Source organism: Lutjanus erythropterus, unplaced genomic scaffold, assembly GCF_056507025.1.
Source record: "Lutjanus erythropterus isolate fLutEry1 unplaced genomic scaffold, fLutEry1.hap2 Scaffold_155, whole genome shotgun sequence".
In the NCBI taxonomy this organism is placed as follows: Eukaryota; Metazoa; Chordata; class Actinopteri; order Lutjaniformes; family Lutjanidae; genus Lutjanus; species Lutjanus erythropterus.
Genome location: NW_028146632.1, coordinates 2099151 through 2115000, shown reverse-complemented (window position 1 = coordinate 2115000; position 15850 = coordinate 2099151). Strand labels below are relative to the sequence as shown.

Below are 15850 nucleotides of genomic sequence, written 5' to 3'. Positions count from 1 at the left end.
CAACATTTTTATTATTAATTACGTACTATATAACCACGTGAACTACAGACTAATGCAATGGCCGGTTTATGGCACTGCCATTAATATGGTAGCAGATGTGTTGGTCACTCTGTGTAATAAACACCATAATAAACCCTTAAGTGACTACAGAAAAATCAGCTCACAGACAATTTTTAATCAACACTTGCTTGTAGCTATTTTAGCTACATAGTTTAGCTACATAGTTTGAGAGTATATATATGTGTGTTTATTATTTTACTAAATTAATGTCGCATTGCTTTATAAAACCATTTGTATATGTTTGTGTGTCTGATTCTTTTCTGTTCTTTCAGAATGGCTCAAGCAAACAAGAAGATGAAGCTGGCGGATGGCATCAGTTCCTCTATTAAAATGAAAGTTGTGTCACTGAGACCAATATGCAAAGTGCAACAGTGGAACATGTTGCCAAATGAGGCGAAACCCACTAATATACATACAAACACCATTGCAGCAGTATGCGACGGCGAAAAATGTTACAAATTCACAATGTTCAAAGATCTGGCTACACAGGTTAAAGAGGGACACACCTGTATTTTTAAAAACTACCATTTTGGAAAATTTGGCACCGGGACCTCAATGCTCTGCACAAAAGATACAAGAATCTACATGTGTGCACCACTTGCAATCTCCGAGGACATGGAGGCCGAGGCCAAAAGCCTCCACCATCCCTTAAAGTGGACATAGCAACGATTCATAGACCGTCTGATCAACTGGTCACGGTTGAGGGCTCCATTATAGCTGCAAGTTTCTGGAGACTTACATAGTACCACACTCAAATTATACATTAGAATTAAAATGTGTACATTCTGACTAAAACATATATACATACATTGATAGTCTACACACAATCTGTCTCCATCTTACCTTGGCTTTGAAAGGGACAGTGCACATTCTTCCTCCTGCCTGTAGTGCTGTTTATCCATCTAGACAGTTTTGGTGCGAGGTGCGGAGTTTTAGAGATTGTCGGCCGTGGAGATGTCTGCCTTCTCTCCAACATAAAAACAGACATCTCCACGGCCGACAATCTCCAAAAAATCTGCAGCTCACACCAAAACGTCTAGAGGCCTACGTACAGTAATACATTGATAGTCTACACACAATCTGTCTCCATCTTACCTTGGCTTTAAAGGGACAGTGCACATTCTTCCTCTTACCTGTAGTGTGGGTTATCAATCTAGACCGTTTTGGTCTGAGTTGCACAGTTTTGGAGATTGTCGGCTGTAGAAATGTCTGCCTTGTCTCTAATATAATGGAGTTAGATGAGCACCACATGCTGAGTGTCATCTAGTTCCATTATGCTGGAGAGAAGGTAGACATCTCAACAGCAGATATCTCAATCTCGATAGCACGCACACACACACACACACACACACACACACACACACACACACACACGACACAAGATATTAAAAATGTCTATTTTAAAATACATTAATTGTGTGATAACACTCTATTAAAGAACATTTTATTATTCATATGTTAAACTGGATGCTATTTTAATTTCTTTGTCTTTTTTAAATGTCTTTAGCTGGAACCCATCCAGGAAATAGTTCCCCCACAGGGGCTACCATACCCCATGCGCTCCTGCATTCTCAAACAGGTAGGGAATTTTTAAAATGATTTTCCTTTCACATATGAAACTCAAGTCTTACTTTTAAAACTTGCTGCTGTTTCTGTAAGAATCATACATACTTAAATAGTCACATTAATAGAGTGAAATATATATATGTATCTGTCTCAATCATATTTTGGTAATAAATAAAGTCTTTTTTTATTATTGCAGGGAGAAGCAGAAGTAAAATTGGTGTTGTGGCTTGAGGCAAACCTCACCCCACTGGATGTGGGAATGCCAATAACCATAAGTCACATGCGGGTGAAGAACACCCCCCCCCCCATAGGCTGGCCTTGCACAGCACGATGTGTACAGAGATCCAGGCAAGTAACATCATGACATCATGTATTGTACTGATTCCCCCTACATCATTGATATTTTATTTGGCATCATTTAAGATCAGTAATTCATGCAGTAATGATTAAGTTATGTCTTTATTCTCTATAGCTATTCTCCGGCCTGCTGGACATAGAAGTGATGGGTGTCAGAGTGGAGGACGACAAGGTGGAGCTTCTCGACAGTGAGGACATCCCACGGCTCATCCAGTCATCACTGTGGGACAGTACATACGACAAGCCAGTGGTCTCTGTGTTATCCAAGAAAATTACACTATGCTACAAAGACGGAGTAGTACAGGACTTCCTGTACTACTACCCAGCCCCCCCCAACACACACACACACAGTGATTTGTTTATATTTAATCATTTTAATCAGTTCCTCTATTGTGTTTGTAGAATTTGAACTTTAAATGAATTTGAATTTTTTTATATTTCCTGTTATGAACATTTTAATCAGTTTCTTTATGAAATTACACTTTAAATATTTTCTTAATCAGTATATTTATTGACCAAAACATACACGCACACGCACACACACACACACACACACACACACACAGTGATTTGTATATATTTACTAATTTTAATCAGTTTCTTTATTGTGTTTGTAGAATTTGAACTTTAAATGAATTTGAATTTTTAACATTTAAATCAGTTTATTTATGAAATGAAGCTTTTCATATTTTGTTTTCTAATCATTTTAATCAGTATTTATTAACCAAAACACACACACGTACACACACACACACACACACACACACACACACAACCACACATAATGATGAATTTAATTGAAAGTCTTTGAATTAATTTATATTAAATATGTTTTCTTTGTTATTTTAATCATTTGAATAAACATATGTACTAACGTCAGTTCCAGAGATTTTTGTCAGTCTTGTAAATAAACATGTAGTAGTTTGGTCTATATAAAAACTACACATTCTTCCTCTTACCTGTAGTGCTGTTTATCCATCCAGACATTTTTGGTGCGAGGTGCAGTTTTGGAGATTGTCAGACATAGAAATGTCTGTTTTTTCTCTAATATAATGGCGTTAGATGAGCACCACATGCTGAGTGTCATCTAACTCCATTATATTAGAGAAAAAACAGACATCTCCACGGCCGACAATCTCCAAAAATTCTGCAGCTCACACCGAAACCGTCTAGAGGCCTACGTACAGTAATACATTGATAGTCTACACACAATCTGTCTCCATCTTACCTTGGCTTTAAAGGGACAGTGCACATTCTTCCTCTTACCTGTAGTGCTATTTATGTAACTAGATGACACTCAGCATGTGTTCGTCATTATAATGGAACTAGATGAGGCGAGAGAGACACAGACAGACATGCAGAGCAACAGAGAGAGACAGACAGACAGACTTTTTAAACTGATAATTTCAAACACCTTGACCTGCTTTAGGTGTAATTGTAATTGGTGTAAATGAGGTTTTAACTGCTAAGAACTCAGGCTGGTGAAATTGACCAATCGCCTGTGTGTTACAGAACATTCAAATTTGAATACTGAGAGGACCTAACTGCTGTTGGTTAAATCAGCCAATCGCCTGTGAGCAACAGCACATTCAATTCTAGGCAGACAGAGATAGACGAACAGTCTTAAACTGTTAGTCATTTCAAACCTGGAACTGTTTCAGGTGCAATTGTCTCTGCATGAGGTTTTCACTCAGGTCCTCACAGTATTCAAATTTGAATGTTGTGTAACACGCAGGCGATTGGTCAATTTCAGCCTAACTGCTGTTGGTTGAATCAGCCAATTGCCTGCAAGCAACAGCACATTCAATGTTAAATACTACAAAGGCAAAAATTGAGAAAACGTACCACTCAAAGTCCAGCCGTTTAACAAACAACCATAATTGCTAGAGCTAAAAACTGCATACAGTGAGCGAGAGGACGAGATGCTGTACGCCAAGGTGCAAATTTTATTTCTGTGGTGTGAAAAATGAGGCCAGCAGAGCGATGAAAAAAACAGGGATCATCTGCTTTCTTCCAGAAATGTTGGCTCTCGCTTAACATGGGAGCGAATGGGGCGGCCAGTTGCACTTGTTGCCCTTTCAGACCCTGCTCAGCCCAAACCATTTGTCCGTTGGCTTTGGCGGTCACACCTCTGTGACCGGCACGGCTTTTCCTACAAAATGCTGTAAAATTTGTGTATGTAGAGTGAACGGTGTGGCCGTAGCGGCAAGTTAAAGAGAAAATTTCTGGATGATTTTGTAGCCGCTCTCCACTCTAGCGATGACATCACCCACTCTAGCTCTAACGACCGCACGCAATACACACCCATTATAAAGTCTGAGAAGAGATGAAAATTTCATGTTTTTTAAACTGCTGCTGTGGAAAAACTAAAAGAGATATTGAAAATCTGAATTAGTGACTGAAAGTCCACGTCATTGTAAGCGTTTGAGAGTTGGAATGGAGCTTCTATGTGAATGTATGAATCCATGGTGACAGGGTGAAGTCAAGTGAGTTTGTAGGATTTTCTCATTGACTTCCATTATAACCAAGTTTCAGAAAATGGTGAATAATTTTTAAAGTTTGAATGGGATTAAAAAGTTGAAACAAACATAGAAAGTAAGGAAAATGTTGAATATTTTCCAGTCTGAAAGGAGTTTCTAGCTCAAAGTATGAATCACTAGTTAACTTTTGAAAAAAGGTGAAATTTTGAGATTTTTGAAAATTCCGTAATTCATTTTCAATGGGAAAGCTGTTCGGAAAAAACCTGGAATATCTTGGAAAGTATGAATGTTACGGCTTAGAAAAGTCATAGCGCCATTGTCCTAATTCAGTTGAATGCTTTGACTTTGAATGGTTTGAATCGGTTGAAGTTTGTGGAACAAGAAGCGTTACAAAGGGGGATTGGGATTTAATAGGGATCGGAATTTTAATGTGGAATTTTTCGGAAAATATGAATGCTATGAATGAAAGCCTTCCACGCAATAATGTCCTAATGAAGCTGAATAAGGAAAACTTTGAATGGTTTGAATCGGTTGAAGTATGCTGAAGTTAAACAATGACGAAAACGCGGGGGAAAAATAATAATAATAAACTTTTTTGGTAGTACTAGAAAAGGCAATTTCTGGAGAAATTGCGGGTGTGAATGCTGCAAGCTGACGCCAAACCGCAATGCTGACGCCAAACCGCAATGCTGACGCCAAACCGCAATGCTGACGCCAAACTGCAATGCTGCCTTGAATAAAATGAAGTCTGAAAGATTTGAACGTTTGTTGAAAGGCTGACGCCGCACCGAATAGCTGCCCGCAGCAGGAAGTGGAGACGAAAATCTACAGTCAAATCGGTCCGTTTTCAACAGACTTAAGAGAGAATAGAGGAAGAGACCACCTGTAGGTTACCCGTAGTCTGCAGACCATGTTCACAGCTGAAGAAATAAAGAGATCCCCCTTCCGATACATGTAACATCAAGTCATATATAAGTCATATATATAAGCTGTATTATTATCAGACAAAATATCTGCTTGTTGACAGATTAAAACTTTATTGCACAACAGAAGACTAATATATCCAGTGTTAAATATTACAATTACACAGAAAATTAGTAATTAATATAATATGTGGTGTTTATTGTCAAAATTAAGCACTCAGCTTAATATTGTAGTACTCTCCTCTATGTTGAGTATGTTGAGTGTATAAATAAAGCCATATAAATAATCCATGTCCTGGGGTGGTCCTTAGTGCTTGGCATAAAATGTGCATAATTCTATTGTTTTTGTGTTTTATTTTTACTTATGTATTTATTTATTTATTTCAATGAAACTTTAGATTGATTTTGTTTTCTGTTTTGGGAGGTCGTCTCTCTGTTCCTCCCTCCTTCCCAGCCAATGAAAGGCTGGTTTAGTCAGTGGAGATTTTATAGCCTGACTTCAAAGGACGACTCCCCCACTCCCTACTTCTATCATCATGATTATTATTATATAAGTATTAGTATTTGTTAGTATTAAAAAAGAGTTTAAGTAACATGATTATACAAGGATTGTGTCACTACAAATGAATACAAATGTTCAACGTTTGGTCATAAATGCAATGATTTAGTAATGTTCAGTTTTACAAATTTTATGAGGATTAGACTTGTGAGTTATATTTACAAGGTTAGGACGCAGTAGACAAGATTGTGATAACTGTAGTAAGTTTGCAGCACATCTGAGCGGAGGCTGCGCTGTGTACGAGAGATGAAAATGAGCACTAAGGACAACAAATCTCAATAGAAATCTCCACAGCTTAAGATGTGATGTTGAGCTATGATTTCAAGTGAGTCCAAGAGACTTTGCAGGTTTGATAAGAATGAGCGGACACTGAAGCCTAGAGGATACTTAATCTTGGCCATAGGACTAAATTATTGTCAGTCATGATCCCTTCTTAGACCAATGTTTACAAATTTTATGTAACACACCTGATGATGAGTTTAACTTATTGCTAATTAAACAGCTTTGTTAAAGACTTGATTCTGACTGATCAATTACAGCATTCTAAGGTGTGTTCTTTCTGTATATATGACTGTTCCTATGTTTCAGAATAAGTAGAGTGAGCAGTTTGTTATTGTGAAATAAACCCCTTCAGAGTGATGCGAGACCTCCACACTTTGTGTTGTAATGCTGCATGACCTTCCCTGTCAGGATTTGCTTCACAATAATGACCTGGTCATTGTGAATTATAATTTATTTGTTACAATACGAGGCACTTGCATAAGTGCAAGAATAAAGTAAATTACAGCTTTGCCATAAGTCCTACTAACATGAAGGTTATAGACTTCTATTCAGTTGGTGTTTTTTGTTTTACTGCCCTAGAAGGTTGTTGTTTGTACTCCTAAGGTAAATTTTAAGGCTTCAGGTTAAATTAATGTCAAAGTAAGCCAACCTGTCTACCTCTCATGGGTGTATATTGAGAAGTAGGGCTGCAACTAAGAAGAGTTTTCATCATCAATTAATCAGAGCATTTGTACATTTTTATTAAAAAAAAACAAAAAAACAAAAGACAGACACATCTAAATAGTCAATAATACATTTAGTTGTTAATTAATAACAGATTTATCTATTTATAATTACAGCTTTAATGAGCTGCATAGTATCTGTATCTGGTGTATAGTATCTGTATCTGGTGTATAGTATCTGTATCTCAAGGCAGGGGTGTCAAACTCAATCACAGAAGGGATCAAAATTTAAAAAACAGTCTAAATTTTGCGGCAAACAGGATTAACATTTATTGAACAGTCTAAAACTGACTATGTTTTATTCAGAAATATGGATTTGAACAGCTAGATTGCAACAAGTTTTTCCTCCAAATAAATAAGATTTAAAATATTTTTTTTTCTTCATCAATGACAAAGGAAAACGAGAATATTTCAGCTCAGAATATTTCAACTCACATATCCAGGTGGGGGTTACATTTGAAAATACTTGCTTTTTGTCTGCACACAAGATATCACTGCACACAAGATATCACATGCAATCATGCAAACCCTCAATGGCACTGCAGTTGGCATAAAAATATGCTCATATAATAATATTACAAACCCATCAGTCCATCAGGTACAGATGAACATATTGACCTGCTCAATTTAACATTAAGGCCAAAACACACTGAAAACTTAAAAATACAAAGATGAACTGTAGCTTCTATGGTTCACTGCAGGCTTCAGATTTAAAATGTAACACCACAGAACCAGCAGTATTTTAGGAAAAGGTTAAACTGCACACTGACACACTGAGGAGATGAAGAGGAGAGACAGAGTCTGGACTCTTCATCATGACTTACAATAACGCAGCAATTAAGTATTTAAAAGTACACAAATCAGACTTGGAGTAAAAAAAATCGCACACCACATAAGTGTACATTAATATTATGATTCATGATCATAAAAAGTTTTTTATATCAAGTCGACACATCTGTCCATATTCTCTCTCTCCCTCTCTCTCTCTCTCTCCCTCTCTCTCTCTCTCTCTGCTGTGGGTCAGTCTTATTTTTATTTTTACCTGGTTTCAGGTGGAGCTGCAGCTCATCTCCCTCCTCATATACTTGTGTTTCTTTGCACTGAGTCAGTTGCCTAAACAGACAAACCTGTTTACATTGTCATTGGAGTTGCACGGCAGCTGTCGTAGTGCATTGTGGGACTTGTAGTATGAGTGGTGGGAGTGTTATTTACCGACGGACTATCCATTATAGACACATGAAACTCATGAGAGAGAGCATTAATTGTTAATCCTGCAGCCCAGTCACATCACTGAGTATATAAATTAAAAAAAAAACACTTGCGACCTGCATTTGCTGGGCACTTCCCTCACTAAAGAAGGATGACAAAATCTCCCGAAGGATCCATCTGAAGCCTAACACAAGGTTGGTAACAACTTTCTTATGGTTTTACTTGTGAACTTTCAGTAATCATTAACTTTATTAAGCTCACTTTGTTGAAAACAGAAGTACGCATGGCTGGGGGAATGAGGGGGTGTCAACTGCGCTCAGCAGCAGCTTCTGAACACGAATGCAATGTGGGATCTGTGTCAACTCAATAACATTACTTTGGAATGACCAAATGACTTAATTTAACGAACTTCGTTACTTTAAAATATGAAGATTTGTAAAATATTACTTCCATGAGGACTGGGGAAGGAACTGAAACTGCTGGCAGTGTCCCATTGACAAGCGCTTGTGGTCCGCCATACTTCTGTGGCCTGTATACCTGCGCAGCTTTCTTCTTCTTTACAAACTGTAAAAGGGTCTACGGTATCTGTCACCCAGTAGTTTTGCCCAGCAACAGACATAAGCGCCACACCCTGCCACTGAAGTTTGATTGATAGCTCAGTACACTGAGCTACCAATCAAATTGTAGTTCGACTGATAGTTCAGTACTTTGATTGACAGCTCAGTCGGTGACAAACGGCACATTGGAGAATGTAAGTAACGTTAATACATTTCTAAATGTTACTCGATTTAAACAACATTTTTGTAACTAAGTGCTATATAACCTTAAAACGTAGTTTTTTGCTCCATAAAATATCCTAAAATTGTGAAAAATTGGATCATCAAGCTGCGTATGCACTTCGGACACAGAAGTAGGGCTCTCCAGTCATCCAGAGGAGTTATCACGCTACAAGGGTTACATTAAACATTTTACCAGCCCCAAGAGCCGTTGTTTATGTAATGTTAATATTAGCTTGGCGGGTGCATTGAGGATAACCACACTTTGCTACAGTAGCCTTAATCCAATTTTAACGGGTGATAGACAGGCTACAGTTACTTCAGCGTCTTACCTGTATAGTTTTAACTTGCATAGCTTCAGTCTGCTACATGCACCAGGCCCTGCATGCATCACGCAGATGACTCCTCTATTTGTGAGCAAGGCCGAGATGATCTCACCATCTGTCCTCTCCGCAGCGCAAAGTGATTAAGAAGTGCAGTACTTCGTTTAACACCGTCCTACAAACCAATGTGAAAGGCGCATTGCGCATTCTAGTGTACGAAGTGTGCAATATCATGACTTCATAAAGAGTTTATTGAAGGTGTAGTGTGTAACACTACTTACACACACTACACATAAACTACTAGAGCTACTTATGTATTTATTTATGTATTTATTTATTTATTATTTGTGTATTTATTTGTGTCTTAGCAGAAAAAAGAGCAAATATCAACATGCTTTGCATAATCAAAATCAATAAAGTATTAAAAAAATACAGAAATGAGATATCTGAAATTTTGTCAGTAATATGCTAATATCACTGCACTTTTTGCTGTGCAAAAATGATAATAATACAATAATGACACCTGTTACGCTATGAGATTTCTCATTAAATTACAGACAATAGTAGATTGCAGAGTTGTAAATATAACTTTGTGCTTGATTAGGATTATTTATATCACTCAGACCATGTAGGAATATAACAAATTTTCTAAATACATACCTTCATTAATTCTCTGTGGCTCCTTTGGTGAGCTTCACATCACTTTTGTTCATCCTGCAATGAAGCTGCTGCTCTGATCACCCAGCTGGCACCACTCCCTCACTACTGTTAGTGTATATCACCACGCAAAGCTGCTGCTAAACTGTGAACACGAAGATGAGCAAATAGTTTGTTGTATTACGTGAAAGCTATGACCTATAGACACTAATAATGAAAAACAAATTCTAACATGATCTATATAAATAAATCTCATCACATTACAGAATAGATAATGCAAGTGTTAAAGACAGCATCTGTCACATGACAGCCACCTTACACTTGGAAAGGGAGAAGCTGTGTTGGGGGAAGTTGACATTTGCAAACTGTATTTTGAGCGCTGGATGTCACTCAAAGTTACACACTGTTCCTTTGACTGCTTAACTGTTTAACATGTTATTGTGTGTTTATTATTTGATTAAATTAATACTGTATTATTTTATAAATCCATTTGTGTGTCCATGTGTTTTTGTTCTGTTGTTTCAGAATGGCTCCACCCCACAAAAGAGCGAGAACTGAAGGTGCACTGCAGACGGCTGCCAAAAAATTGAAGATAATATCCGTAAATACAACAAAGAGGGTCCAGCATTGGAATGTGACTGCAAACAAGGCCAAGGCCCACAGTATTCATGTCAGTACTGTAGCAGCGACTTGTGACAGCAACAGAGCATACAAATTTGTGTTGAACAAAGACCTTGCTGACGAAGCAGAACTGGGCAAAACTTATATATTCAAAAATTATACAGTCTCACAATTTGATGATCACACCTTGCTGTGCACCAGAGACACAAAACTGTACATGTGTGCACCACTGACTGTGCCTGATGACTTGGCACAGACAGCTGAAGCGCTGATCAGGCCACCATCATCACATGTGGCAATCAACAAGATAGCCACACCAACAGAGGACTATGTCACAGTGGAGGGCTCAGTGACACGTGTAAGTTTGTGGAGATTTACATACCACATTCAAATTCTACATTAGAATTAAAAGTCTTGCATTATGACCAAAACATATATACAGTAACATTTTGATAGTCTATACATAATCTTTTCCAAAATCACCTTGGCTTTAAAGGAACATTTCATGCCATAATCAAAAGTACATATTCTTCCTCTTACCTGTAGTGCCGTTTATCCATCTGGACAGTTTTGATGTGAGGTGTAGAGTTTTGGAGATGTCTGTCTCCTGTCCAAGATAATGGAGCTAGATGAGCACCGCAAAACTAGCGTTATCTGGTTCCATCATGTTGGAGAGAAGACAAACATCTCGACAATCTATATCTCAATAACACTCATGGAGTACACACGCACACATACACAGACACACACACACACAGCCAAGACAAAAGGCATTAAAAAACCCTTTCTATTTTCAAAATACATTATTTATGGATAACACACTATTGAAGAAATGTTTTACTATTAATGACGTGTTATACTGTATGCCATTTTTAATATCTTTTGTCTGTCCTTTGTAGCTGGATCCTGTCCAAGAAATTTCCCCTGTACAGGGGCTACCGTACCCTCTACGGTCTTTGTTGCTGAAGAAGGTAGGGAATTATTAAAACGATGCTCCTTTCCCATATGAAGTTCAATTCTTACTTTTTAAATGCACTGATTGTTTTGGTTAAAATCATACATATTGAAATAGTCACTTTAATGGAGTTAAATATAAATTTCTCTCAATCACATTTTGGTAGGAAGTAAACACTTTTTATTATAGTTTTTTTTCTGATTACTTACATACTAAAATTAATTAAATAACATACAATTAGTGATTCCTGAGACCCAAGGACCAAAACCCCAGCCCATATCAGCAGAACTATAAGCACATTCTTAGCCTCACACTTTTTGCAAAACACTACACACAGTGTTTTTCATATCACTGATCACACTTCTCTGCATAGGACACATAAATCTAACACCAACTAAATGCACTGCCCTTTCAAAACACTGCCTTTCAAAATAAAACACAATTCAAACAATGGATCAAACACAGAGAACACAGAGAAGTCTGTTTAGTAATTTTTAGTTTATGTGTTTGTGTTTGTGTTATGCTTATGTTAATGTTTAGTAGTAAATGACATCATTGACATCATTTATTCTGCTGATTCCCCCTTCAGCACTGATATTTTACTTGACATAATTAAGATAAGTAATACATGCAGTAATAACTAAATCATGTCTTCATTCTCTATAGCCATTCTCTGGCCTCACTGATGTTGAGGTGATGGGAATCAGAATGGACGACGACAACATAGAACTGCTGGATACTACTGATACCCCCACCTTATTGCCAAAACTATCTGGACTCTTGAAGACCCCATATTATCAGTAGTGGGCAAAAAACTTACCTTATGTTACTCGGGCAGAAGAGTAGACTGCAAACTAAAAAGACCTCCTGTACTCTCAGCCTCGTCTGACTGAGTTTTGGTTTTGACTTAGTTCACATTGTTCTTGTTTTGTAAATTTATGTGTTTTCTGTTCTAAATGTTAATTGTTTGTTAATATGTTTAAATTTTTGAGTTGTAATACAACATTCCCCCTCCCACAATATGTTTGTGTGTGTCTCATTGAGAGATAAGACAGAGACAAAGGAGATAATTTGGAGATGAAAGATGAGGAAAAGATAAGAGGTCATCCTGACAGGGACACTTCACCTGTGACAGTGAGACTGCTGAAATAATGATTGTCAGGATTATGTGAAGATTTGATAGTGATCTTCACAATCCTGAAGGTCAAACTTTGAAATAATGACACACTTATTAGTACAATATATGAAGGCAAGGATATGAATAAACTGCACACCCTGGTCAAGTTCCAGGTGAAAGGTGGGTATGAAGTATGAAAATGAAATATCATGTCACAACTGATTAAAAGTGACTGTGACGGAAACGCTGTACGGAAAAGTTTGATGCTTCTTTCACAACTAGGGGTGCAAATAATGATTATTTTCATCATCGACTAATCTCCAGATTATTTTAACAATGAACTGTTTAGTCTATAAAATGTCACAAAAAGTGAAAAGGGCTCCTCACAGTTTCTCAGAACACATTGCTTATTTTCTCCAGAGGGCAAAGACTTATCATTTGTAGTCATAAAATAACAAAGAATCCTCACATCGTTACATTTAATAAGCTGAAAGCAGAAAATGTTTGAGAAAACTAATGGACTACAAAACTAATCGGCAACAAATTTTCTATTGATAAACAAATACATTGTTCGACTAATTATTGCAGCTGTATTCATAATATTGACATTTGATTGCTAAAATCAATATTTGAGTGCCGCGCTTCATATCCTCAGTGTCTCCTGGATGACGTCACAGTCATATTCGTGTATGTATATGACAAAAGTCCCGTTCTACCAGTGTGATGGAGTAGGGTAGTGGTTAGTGCCCTTGTAGGCGTGTGTTCGCGGTAGGCTTAAGCTTTTCTTTGGAGTAAAATATATGTCGCTGGTTTGTTACTGTTATTGTTCTGTTACCTGTTATTACTTTCCTCACAATTACTTTCAAACGCAGTTTTTGTCATCCTCACAGTCTAAAGGTCTTATTATCACCGTCCTCGGTACAGGTTGTTTGGGAAAGCCGAAACGACAGCTAGCGCCGGTATATTTAATACACGTCTTGGAATGGTTTCTGCTGTGCATCTGAACTTCCGTTACTTTTCTGTGCAGTTCGGGTTCCGCGATTGGATCAGGCAGCTCGGCCGTGATGTATTTGGAAACAAAATCGCACACCGTCTTATCAGAGTCTTCTTCAAATACGGGGCTTTCTGCCACCCAGACCAACATGTGAACATGAGGAGAGCCTCTGTGCTGAAATTGCAAGCGGTAAAAATAGTCAACGACTTTGCCAATCGGTTGTGCAGGTGACAGGAGCAAATCTCTTATTAGCACCTCAATGCGTTTGTCAAACATGCGCATCGTTGTCACAGGATTGCTGCGTAAAATGTCGCACTTGGCGGACCAGTCGAGTTCGTCCAAATTCACCTGTTCACCTTGTTGAGCCTTAATTGCCGTAATAACCTCTTTCCAGCGCATTTCAGCTGCAGAAAATGTGCAAAAGAACGTAGGAGTTCCCAGTTGTTTAATCATAGCAAAGAGGTCTTTTGTGGTTTTTTGCCAATAGGCCGGGGTGCCTCTGAGCGTTGTCATAAAGCGGACAGCGTCTTTGTTACGAACTAGCCTTTCAACCTCATGTCTGTCTTGCAACATGGCATTGGTTATTTTGCAGCCATCTCGGGTGAAAGGCCTTCCTTTTCGTAACTGTATTCTCATGCTGGACTTTGCCTGATGTATTTCTGTCACAAACTGGGCAAAGAACAAGTAGTTCGGATCCCTAGCAAAACGCTCATCGACACAGCAGAGTCTAGTTTTAAAATAACTGCAAGGTGTTAGTTTAATAGCTCTTTCTTCATCTAGTGTGTTTTGACCCGTGGGAAACTGAACTGGGAAAGCCATCGCCTCAAGGTTAGGTGTTTTGAAAAAGCTTACTGGTTTGTTTCCTTCAGCAGGGGCAACAGAGTAGATTCCTTCACTAAAACTTAGGATATCCTCTGAAACATCAGTTGGCTGTAGACATGATTCGAGAGCAATGCCGCCATTAGGCTCATCGCCATCCTGTTGGCCGCCATCTGACTGCTGCTCTGGTTCACGGTCATCGTTCGTTTGACTGTTTGAGTCAGTACTTTGTTCGTCATTTGCAGTATCGCTATCTGCCTCACAAAGTGCATTTTTCTCAAAGGTGTCAATTTGCATCAAATCTTCTACATTATAATCATTATCATCCATTTTATCTTCCTCATCGCTGTCTTCTTCATCGGGAATTGTGGGATCACACAGCTCTGCGTCATCTCTGATTGTTATGTTCTCATACTGGGGATGAACCTGTTTTAGTTTGAGCAGAGCCCTCACGAGTTTAGACCAGGTTACTGTTTGAAACAGCTGATGACCTTTGTAGGACAATCGTCTCTTTAGCTTTACTCTCAAGACTTGTGAATCACTTCTCAGTCTGGGTAAGGCAGTAACTGTCTCTTGCACTTCGGATGGAACACAGACCACGTTGCCATGGATGGCTCTCTGTCCACCTTTAGGAAGCGGGATGATTTTGTCAAACGTTATACATTTGGCAATGAGATGTCTCTCCAATGTTTAAATCGCACAGTTCAGGTGGGATATCTGCTAGCTCTAAATTATTAGCCATGGCCAAGGATGGCATACTACCAGTCTTAAGGTGACTGTGGCAAGTGAAACAGATCCACTCTCTCTTTCTAAATGCTCGGTATTTGTTTCTCATGAGCTGTCTCGTCCTTTCTTTTTGTTTAAATCTAAATGCAGGTTCATTTGCATAACGACTGGTCATGTAAGACTTTCGAGTTTGTCTGAAATGGGCATCTGATTGATAATGAGAGTTTAACTTTGACCTTTGCCTTTGCTGAAAGCCAATGTCTTGACTATAACGCTTGGTAATATATGACTTTTGTTTCAGCTTAAAGCCAATGTCTTGACTGTAACGGTTTCTTATATAACTCCTCTGCTTCTGCTTAAAGCCAGTGTCTTGACTGTAACGATTTGTTATGTAATGCTTCTGCCTCTGCTGGAAGTTGGAGTCTTGCTTATAGCGAGTGGTTATGTAGGACATCATTCTTTTTCTGCACTCAACATTTTGCCTGTAATATTCACGTGATTGTTTCTGTTTGGTAAAGATTTGATCTTTAGCATACTTTTCCCTCTTGTTCCTGTTCTTTTCCATTTTTTGAATTTCCATTCTTCTAATTTTTTCAGCCTGTTTAGCTATTTTCTTTTCGATAGCCATAAGTCTGCTCTTAAACTTTAATCTTTGCTGTTTGTTAAGTTTTGATAGGTCTGGCATATGTTCACTGTCATGTTGC

General features: G+C 38.2%; 1 pseudogene; it reads left to right on the top strand.

Moving 5' to 3' along the window:
- The window catches only part of LOC146304393 (uncharacterized), a 25033-nt pseudogene extending 11201 nt beyond the window's left edge, over positions 1 to 13832 (top strand).
- Positions 13833 to 15850: the final 2018 nt, after the last annotated feature.